We start from the raw sequence: 10,910 nt of genomic DNA on the forward strand, positions 1-10,910 counted from the left end.
AAACATCTATATGTTTTGGTGCAGCATCTTAAATGTACCCTCATAACAGAATGCTGAAATGGAAACTTCAGCTGAGACCCTAAAATGAACAGTGTCAAATACCAAAGTGGGATGTCAAACTAAATATAAATATCAAAGTAGGTGATGAAGAAACATTTAGATGAGTCTTAAATTCCTCACCAACTTGAGAACTTAAGAGAGTATAGAAAAGAAAATGGTTGTTAAAAAAAGATTTTTAAAAAGAATTTTCAGTTTTCTGTGAGTCAATAAAAAGGCCTGGAAGTTGTCCTTCAGCATGGATTCTGTACACCATTTTATCACTTGTTGACAATCTGCTGATCAAATGTACCGGGCAATCTGCCACCAGAGCTCTCCCCGCCTATTCCCAAACAAAGCTTTGAACTTGGATACTCCATGTTGGATTGAGGTTTTGAAGGAAAGATCTTGCCCCTTCACCAAAGAAAATTAAATTGAATCAGTGGGAAATTTTCCTTTGAGCAGAGGCAGCAGTGCAAACAGTACTACAATAAATCCCTATTACATTTTCCTGTTCAATGTGTTCTTTATTAGATAATAAAGACCATTTTACTGACTATTCACTTCAGTTTCATGTAAGGAGTAATTTTGATATTCATGTCATCTAGAATATTAATGATTATTTTGAACAGGGTAGGGCTGAGGGCATACTCTTGTGACATAATGTTAAATACATTAACAATTCTTTCCAGGTTGGTCTTGATATATTAATCATATCCTCCAAGGAAAGCTTTTCAACTACCATATGTCACTGATTTTAAGACCCACATTTTTTCACATCTTAACATTTCTGAAACCAAACAGTGTCTCATAATTTCTGTTGACCAGGCAATGGTCAATGGCATTGTTTCATTGCCAGCCCTTGTACTAAAATCAAAATGAGCAACATGAAAACTTACAGAATGGTTGACAGCTGTTTGGTAGAAAGTTTTGGATACAATAGTGGAGGTCTGTTTGATAACTACTGCATGACCAATTCTCTTGAAGCCGCAGAGGTCAATACTGTGTGGGAAAACACACACCTTAATGACTAAGCTAAAACATGATTCAGAAGAATCTGAATGAGAAGACATTTTAGAGATAACCAAAGAATTAATTTCATTTAAATGTTTGTTTTAATATTTATATGTGTGTGTGTGTATGTGATATGAAAAATCTACATCAAAAAAACTCTTTCAGTAAATATAATGTAACACTTCCATGGAATAAGAAAGTATTGTGTCATACTAATTGAAAATGCATTTATTTTCTTTCTTTGTGTTATGGAATGAGGAATGATAAAATTACTGATAATTTAGGTTTATAATATAAACATCACATATTAAAATTATTATATTAATTCTTATATCTTAATATAATGTGAAATATAATTATACAAAACTATAACTAGCAATCAATATAAAATATAATAGTTATATACAATAATTATTTTAATATAATTAATTGTTAATTACTTTATGTATTTTATATATTAAATATTATAATATAAAGTATTTATTTAGGAAATATAACTTTGACTCTCAAAGAACTGAGAAAAAAAAAGAACAAAGCAAGTTCAAAGTTCCCAAAAAGCAGGAAATAATAAAGACTAGAGGAGAAATAAACAAAATACATGGTAGAAAACCAAAAGAAAAAAATCAAAGAAACTGAGTTATTCTTTTAAGATTAACGAAACTGATAAAACTTTAGCCAGACTAAGAAAAAAAAAGACAGAAGATTCCAATAAATAAAATCAGAAATGAAAGAGGAGACATTACAAATGATACTACAGAAATGAAAGGAATTATGAGAATAGTAGGACAACTACATGCCAACAAATTGGATAACTAGAAGCAATGGAAAATATCTAGAAATATTTAGCCTACAAAGACTAAATCACAAAGAAATAGAAAATCTGAACAGGCCAATAACTGGTGACAAGATTTAATTAGTAATCAAAAGCCTCCCAACAAAGAAAAGCCCAGGGACTGATTGTTTCACTAAAGAGTTCTACCAAACTTTTAAAGAATTATTTGCAATCCTCCATAATTCTTCAAAAATTGTAGAGGAGGGAACACTTTTGAACCCATTTTTAAGGCTAGCATTCCCCTAATACCAAATCTAGGAAAGGATACTATAAGAAAACTACTAGCCAATTCCTGATAAACATAAATGCAAAAGTCCTCAACAAAATGTTAGCAAACTGAATCCAACAGCATATTAAAAGCATCATACACCAGGGCGCCTGGGTGGCTCAGTCGTTAAGCGTCTGCCTTCGGCTCAGGTCATGATCCCAGGGTCCTGGGATAGAGGCCCGCATTGGGCTCCCTGCTCCGCGGGAAGCCTGCTTCTCCCTCTCCCACTCCCCCTGCTTGTGTTCCCTCTCTCGCTGTGTCTCTCTCTGTCAAATAAGTAAATAAAATCTTTAAAAAAATAAAAGCATCATACACCATGACTGAGTGGGATTTATCCTTGGAATGCAAGAATTGTTTCAACATATGAAAATCAATAAATGTGATGCATTATATTAACAGAATGAAAGACAAAAATCATATGATCACCTCAATAGATGGAGAAAAAGTAGTTGACAAAATTCAACAACTTTTCATGATAAAAACACTCAACAAACTAGGAATAAAAGATTACATCAACAAATAAAGGCCATATATGACAAGCCACAGCTAAGATCACACAGCTCAGTGAAAAGCTGCAAACTTTTTTATAACATGAGGAACAAAACAAGAATGCTTCTATTCAGCGTAGTACTGGAATTGCTAGTTATAGAAATTAGGTAAGAAAAAAATAATAAAAGGCATCTAAATTTGAAAGGAAGTAAAATTATGTTTGCAGAGGACATGATCTTATATGTAGAAAACCTTCAAGATTCCACACACACAAAAAAGAACTATTAGAACAATCATATTCAGCAAGGTGTCATGAAACAAAATCATCATATAAAGATTAGTTGCATGTCTGTGCTCAAATAACTAATTCCTCTTAAGAGGAAGTTTTTAAAGCACATTTGTGATAGTATAAAAAAGAATAAAATTCTTAGGTATAAACCTAAATAAGGAGACAAAGATTTATACACGAAAAACTACAAAACATTGCTTAAAGAAATTAAAGACAAATAAATGAAAGACATCCTGTGTTTGTGGACTGGAAGATTTAATATTGTTAAAATGTTCATGCTACCCAATGCGATTTACATATTCAATGTAATCTCTATCATTATCACAATGGCATTTTTCACAAAAATAAAAAACAATCCTAAAATTCATATGTAATTACAAAGGACCCCAAATAAACAAAGCGATCTTGAGAAAGAGGAACAAAGCTGGAGGCAGCACACCTCCTCATTTTAAAACATATTGCAAAGCAACAGTAATCAAAACAGTATGATACAGTTATAAAAACAGGCATATAGACCAATGGAATAGAATAGAGAGCTCAGCAATAAACCCATACATAGATGGTCAAATGCTCTTCAGCAAGAGTGGCAGACAGCACAATGGGAAAGGATAGTCTCTAACAAATGATGTTGGAAACACTGGATATCTGCATGTAAAAGAATGAAACCAGACATTTATACTGCATACAAAATCAATTCAAAATTTATTAAAAACTTAAACATAAGACCTAAAACTATAAAACTCCTACAAGAAAGGAAGAAAATGTCCATGATATTGGTTTTGACAATGAGTTATTAGATATGATACCAAAGACAAAGGTAACAAAAGCAAGCAGGACTACATCAAACTAGAAATCTTGTACACAGCAAAGAAAACAACAGAATGAAAGTCAACCTATGGAGTAGGAGAAAATACTTGCAAACCTTATATCTGATACAGGGTTAATATCTAAAATATATAAGGAATTCCTACAACTCCCCTGGAAGAAGAAGGAGGAGGAGAACAAGAACAATAAGAACAAGGAGAACAAGAAGAAATACAAATGGCTAATAGGTGTTCAACATTACAAATCATCAGGGAAATGCAAATCAATATTACAATCAGATGTCACCTCATATCTGTTAAGATAAGTATCTTTCAAAAAATAATAATTAATGTTGGCAAGGATGCAGGGAATTTGGAATATTTGTACACTGCTGATAGGAATATAAAATGGTATAGATATAATGGAAAAGAGTATGGAGGTTCCTCAGAAAATCAAAAGTAGAATCAGCATATGATCCAACAATCTCACTTCTGAGTATTTATCTAAAATAATTGAAAAATAGATTTCCTATGAGATATTCACACTCACTTTTCATTGGAGAATTATTCACAATAGCCAAGAGGTAGAAACAACCTAACTGACGGTCAACAGAGGAATGGTAAAGAAAATGTAGTGTATATATACAATCGAAATTATTCAGCCTTTAAAAAGGGAGGAAATGCTTCCACTAGCTACAAAATGGATGAATTTTGAGTTTGAAATAAGTCAGTAAATAATGGATAAATACTGCATAATTCCACTTATATGAAGTATCTAAAGTCATCAAACTCATAGAAGCAGAAAGTAGAGTGGTTCTTGCCAGGAGTAGGGGCGGGAGGTATATGGAAATGGGAAGTTGCTATTGAAAAAGTATAAAATTTCAGTCCAGCAAGATGAAAAATGTTCTAGAGATTTGCTGCACAACAATGTGCATATAGTTAACAATACTATACTGCACACTTAAAAATTTATTAAGAGGGTAGACTTCATGTTATGTGTTTTTTAACCACAATAATAAATAAATAAATTCTGTTGTCTAAATAACCATCTGTAAAACATGGGCTATGTATTTGAGTAAATGTACATAAGTTAAATATATATACCTCATATATTATTATGAGGGTTAACTCATTAACATATATAGAATTCATAGAACAGTGTCTGGAATGTTGTTAGGTACTGTTGTTTATTTTTATATAAATTCATAAATAAGTAAAATATATTGATTTTTGTGTTATATAAATAAGTATCCTATTGATGTTTAATAAATATTGATAACTGATTGATAATTACGAAATGTAAAGATAATGAGCCAAGGCACCAACAATGCCATTAATTAAACCAACAGTAAAATTCCTCAGTGGGGTAGTTGTCTGAAAGTTGCATGATGATATCTTGGTAGTGCACTGTTCTTTTGTCACTGTTAATCTTTGTTGAAAGCAACGGCAAAAGATTACTACTATTATTATTTTCTTATTCACAAACATTCACTTAAATTTGTTTTCTCATATCCAATATCAATTTCTTTAATGACACCCAGTAATAAACTGAATATATTAACACCATGCAACTGTGTAGCATTAACTGAGATTATGTATAGGTGCCAAAATATGAGCAAGAATACTTAGATTCTAGTACTAGATTTCCCTTAGTAGCTATATGACCTCAGGAAAATTATTAAACTTCTCTGGGTTCACTTCTCTTTCTGAGAGAATGAGGACAGACAACTGAGGTGTACTTCAGGGCTAGTGTTTTTTCCTAACTAACTTGAATATAACTAGGCCTTGCCTTCTTTCTTCTATTTTGTGGAAAATTTCCATAAACTATCACATTCAAAAGATAAAAGTCCCACATTTCAAATGCACTGAAATACATTCTTACTCAAGTTACTGAAGGACAAAGGGAGATGCATGAAATGGCATGACCCAGAGCAATATGCTCTATAATCTGTCTTTGCTATTTTCTGTTCCCAAATATCCACAATGGCTTGCTCAGAAATTCTCTCCTCTCTCTAACACTATATTTGATTTCCAAAAATCTTTCCTCTTAAAATAACCTCTGACTCTTCTGCATTGGCTTTTATTTGTTATACACTCTCTCTGCACTGATCCACACTCAGCCATATGTTATGTAGATCAACTTAGCCTTTTTAGATTTCAATCAATACTTTTTACCCATTATTCCAATCAGCCCAAAAGAGCAAAGTAGGCAAACACTTATAACTTAATTCTTTTCCTTTCATCTGTATGAAATTTTCAAATGTTGCCAAAAATTCTCGCGTCCCAATTCTGATCCAATCATGCATAACATTGAACATAACCCAAGGAGTATCCTTGAAAAGCTTTGGCAGTACCAATAGTGACATTACTGCCAGACACAAGAAGTGTAATTAATATGGACGACACAATGCTTTTCCTCTTAGGCAAAATGCTGGTTGTTGAGAGTACATTGCAGATCTTGGCTAAGAAACAGAAAATAATAAGTGAGTTAGAGTTATACTTTCTTCTATTTGCGAGAGATTCTTCCATTGTGTATTGGGCTCAAAGTAAGATACAATCTTCTCAGCCAAATTGCTTTTAGAAATAAGTTGCAGGATTTGTTACCAAATATCACATTAAACAAATTACCAATACTTTTAAAAACAATCTTTCTATCATTTTCCTTCTTTTATTTTTATCTATGTATTTATCAGAAAAGAAATTGTTTCATTTTCATTACATCTACTTAGAGATACACTCTCTAACTGAGAAATTCCAATGATATGAAAAAAACTTTACTAGAATCATTCAATCATATTTCACAGAATAAGACACTGAAATGATACAGAGACCTATCTAAAGTATAGTTTGAGGAGCCTGGGAAGACGGTGGTGTAGAAGAATCCTAAACTCACTTCATCCCACAAATACACCTAGATAACAGCCACATCAGTATAACTAACATAGAAAAGAAACCAAAGTCTAGCAGACTTTCCATAATTAATCATACAGAGGTGGCTACATTGAAAACAGTAGGAAGGGTGGAGTCCCACTCTGGAACCAAACTAACCAGCAAGACTAATCACAAATGGGAAAGACACCACAAGCACAAAGAAGCGAGAGGAACAGACCCCACACCAGACACCCCAGACAGAGGGGATCTATGCTGGGAAGACAAGTTCCCACACCATTGGGCTTTGGAAATCAAAGGGGCTTAACTTCCTGAGTTTTTACAACCACTGGGGCTTAACACCAGGAACTTTAAAAATCAGTAGCCTCAACTCAGAAGAGCGCTAGGGCAATGGGAAACTGAGTCCCTGCCCTGAAAGAGACCACAGAAAAAACAAGCTCACCAAGATACTGCATAAAAGTAGCAGTTTAAAAAGAGTAGCAGTTTAAACAGAGTATAGAGGAAGATTTATTTACTGATCTCAGAACTTGCACGTAAGTGGCGGATATCTTTAGGAGACTTCTCCAAGAACAAAAGAGCTGGTGGACACTAGCCTAGCCTAGATGAGCAGACATTGCAGGAACACTTGCCATCTAGCTTGCTAACACCATACACCCCAATCCTATGTTCTCCTGAGGACTTCCCTCACCCAACCCACGGCGCTCTGCAAGAGTCCCTCCAAAGCAGCATCAGATGCCTATCATTCTTCAAGGAATCCCAACAGTACCCAGCACCATTCCAAAGTGACTCTTGCCCTGGAAAGAGGGGAAGATAAGTACACCATTTCTACTGCATCCCTTTCACTAAGCTAGGGCAGACATCTGATCTGACTACAGGCTCCCTGACCAACAAAAACCTCACAGGGGTTACACAAAGAGAGAGCCCTGTAGTTCAGGGTCATGAAAACCCCAACAAACAGATTGGGGCCGACATCTGGCCTGGCTGCCGGCCCCACCCACCAATGAAAACCTCTCAAGGGACAATGCAGGAAAAGCACCCTGCAGTTCAGTGCAACTGCAGTTCTGACAAATAGGTTGAAGACAGGCATCTGGTATGATACAGACTGGGCTCTTAATAGCACAGGGACTAAACACTGCCCACAACAGGCAAAAAAGATCATTGCAAATGACTGGACTGAAGGCAAACATGGTTCAACCATAGTAGGATGCATGCAACACGCACAGGAGACACTAGTGAAGCACCAGGTTCTGGTGAACATGGTACTTTGCACTACAGGGCCCTACAGGACCTCTTTTTCATAAGGCCACTACTTCCAAGATCAGGAGACGTAGCTGACTTCCTAATACATAAAAACAGATACAGAAATTTAGACAAAATGAAGAGAGAGAGGAAGGAACAGGATAAAATCACAACAAAAGAGGGGCACCTGGGTGGCTCAGTCATTAGGCGTCTGCCTTCAGCTCGGGTCATGATCCCAGGGTCCTGGGATCTAGCCCTGCATCTGGCTCCCTGCTCAGCGGGAAACCTGCTTCTCCCACTCCCACTCCCCCTGCTTGTGTTCCCTTTCTCACTGTCTCTCTCTCTCTGTCAAATAAATAAAAATCTTAAAAAAAAAAAAAAAAAAAAGTCCTTCCTTTAAAAAAAAAAAATCACAACAAAAGAGCTAAATGAAATGAAATATGCAATTACCCTGAGAGAATTCAAAGTAATGGTCACAAAGATACTTACTGGACTTGAGAAAAGAGTAGGAGATCTCAGACCTTTAGCAAAGAGAAAATATAAAAAAGAACCAATCTGACATGAAAAACTCAATAACTGAAATTAAGAAAATACACTACTGGCGGGGCACCTGGGTGGCTCAGTCGTTAAGCGTCTGCCTTCGGCTCAGGTCATGATCCCAGGGTCCTGGGATAGAGCCCCGCATCGGGCTCCCTGCTCAGCAGGAAGCCTGCTTCTCCCTCTCCCACTCCCCCTGCTTGTGATCCTGCTCTCACTGTGTCTCTTTCTGTCAAATAAATAAATAAAATCTTTAAAAAAAAAAAAAAAAGAAAATACACTACTGGGGACAAACAGTAGACTAGAGGAAGCAGAAAAATGGTTCAGTGAGCTAGAAAACAGAGTAATGGAAAGCAATGAAGCAGAACAGCAAAAAGAGAAAAGGAATAATAAAAAAATTACAATAGGTTAAGGGAACTCAGCAACATCATCATCATGAGACAGGGAAACTGAAGGAACCTCATGAAAAACACTGTTTTTGGTTTTTTGTTTTTTTTGTCCTTTTTCAGCTTCTATTCCCACTAGGACCTGCACCCACACTCTACACGTCTTATAGTTCTGAGAATATATTTCCTCCTTATAAAGGTCAAGGTGTTAATAATTTCTTCGAAGTCTTCCAGCACAATAGATAACATCTAAGGAGTGAAGGGTGAAGTTGTCATGTATATTTTCCAAGACCACTGACTCCAGACACCTCGATGCCAAAGCCCCTGGCTCCAAGGCATGAGGGATATAGAGGATACTTGGGCACTCTTCCTTGTTTTAACCAGTTCCTGGTTACCTGAGAGGACATGTACATCAGCTGACCAACCTTAATAAAAACCCCAGACTCCAAGCAAAAATGAGACTCATTCTTCTTTCCCTTTCTGAGTCTCCCAGATGCTCTTGTCTGTATTTGCACTCTCTCTACATCTTCAATAAACTCTGCTCTCACTTCCTACCAGCTCACATTTGATTTCTATTCTGCACAAAGTCAAGGACCAACCCTTATGGCTGGTCCTACAAGATGCCCCTCTGAGTCATCAGACCCAGCCAGCCTACATCAATCAAGCACGATAACATTCACATTATAAGGATCCCAGAAGAAGAAGAGAGAGAAAAGGGGACAGAAAATTTATTTCAAGAAATAGCTGAAAGCTTCCTTAATTTAGGGCCCAAGAGGCACAAAGAGACTGAAAAAAAAAAAATCAACCCAAGGAGGTCCACACCAAGACACATAATAATTAAAATGGCAAAAAGTAGTGATAAAGAGATAAATTTTAAAGCAGCAAGAGAAAACAGTTACATACAAGGGAAACCCAAAATATCTATCAGCTAACTTTTTCAGCAGAAGCTTTGCAGGCCACAAAGGAGTGGAATGATATATTAAAAGTGCTGAGAAAAAAAAACACCCTGCAACTAAGAATACTCTATACAGCAAGGCTATCATACTGAATAGGAGAAATAAAGAATTTCCCAGACAAACAAAAGTTAAAGAAATTCATCACTACTAAACCAACCTTATAAGAAATGTTAAAGGAAATTCTTTGAATGGAAAGGAAATGCCACAATCAGGAGTAAGATAATCAGAAAAGGAAAAAAAATTCACAGGTACATACAAATACAATAAAAGTAGTATATTAATCATTTATACAACCAGTATGGAGGTTAAAGCACAAATGAAGTTAAATTAATTATATCTATAAAAATCAGTCAAGAGATTCACAAAATAAAATGATATAAAATATAACATCATATACATAAAATGTGGGAGGGGAGTAAAAATTTAGTGCTTTAAGAATGGGTTCAAACTTAAGTGACCATCAACTTAATATAGACTGCTATATGCATAGAATGGTATATATAAGCCTAATGGTAACCACAAATCAAAACCCAGTAGTAGATATGTAAAAATAAAGAGAAAAGTACCCAAGCATAACATTAAAGAAAACCATCAAACCACAAGGGAAGAAGGCAAGAGAAGAAGGAAAGAGAGAACTGAAAAAAAAAAAAAAAAAAAAAAAAAAAACCCATAAGTCACAAAATGGCAATAAGTACATACCTATCAATAATTACTTTAACTATAAATGAACTAAACACTCCTATCAAAAAACATAGGGTGATGGGATGGATAAAGACCTATCTATATGCTGCCTATAAGAGATTCATTTTAGGAGTGCCTGGATGGCTAAGTCGTTAAGTGTCTGCCTTCAGCTCAGGTCATGATCCCAGGGTCCTGGGATCGGGCCCGCATTGTGCTCTCTGCTTGCCGGGAAGCCTGCTTCTCCCTCTCCCACTCCCCCTGCTTGTGTTCCCTCTCTCACTGTGTCTCTCTCTGTCAAATAAATAAATAAAATCTTTAAAAAAAAAAAAAAAGAGAGATTCATTTTAGACCTAAAGACACATGCAGACTGAAAGTGAAGGGATGGAAAAACATTTATCACGCAAATGGAAGTGAAAAGAAAGCCAGTGTAGCCATACTTACATTGGACAAAATAAACTTTAAACAAAGACTATAACAAGAAAGAAAGAAGG

The sequence above is a fragment of the Halichoerus grypus genome, chromosome 3 (genome assembly GCF_964656455.1).
Source record: "Halichoerus grypus chromosome 3, mHalGry1.hap1.1, whole genome shotgun sequence".
NCBI lineage: Eukaryota > Metazoa > Chordata > Mammalia > Carnivora > Phocidae > Halichoerus > Halichoerus grypus.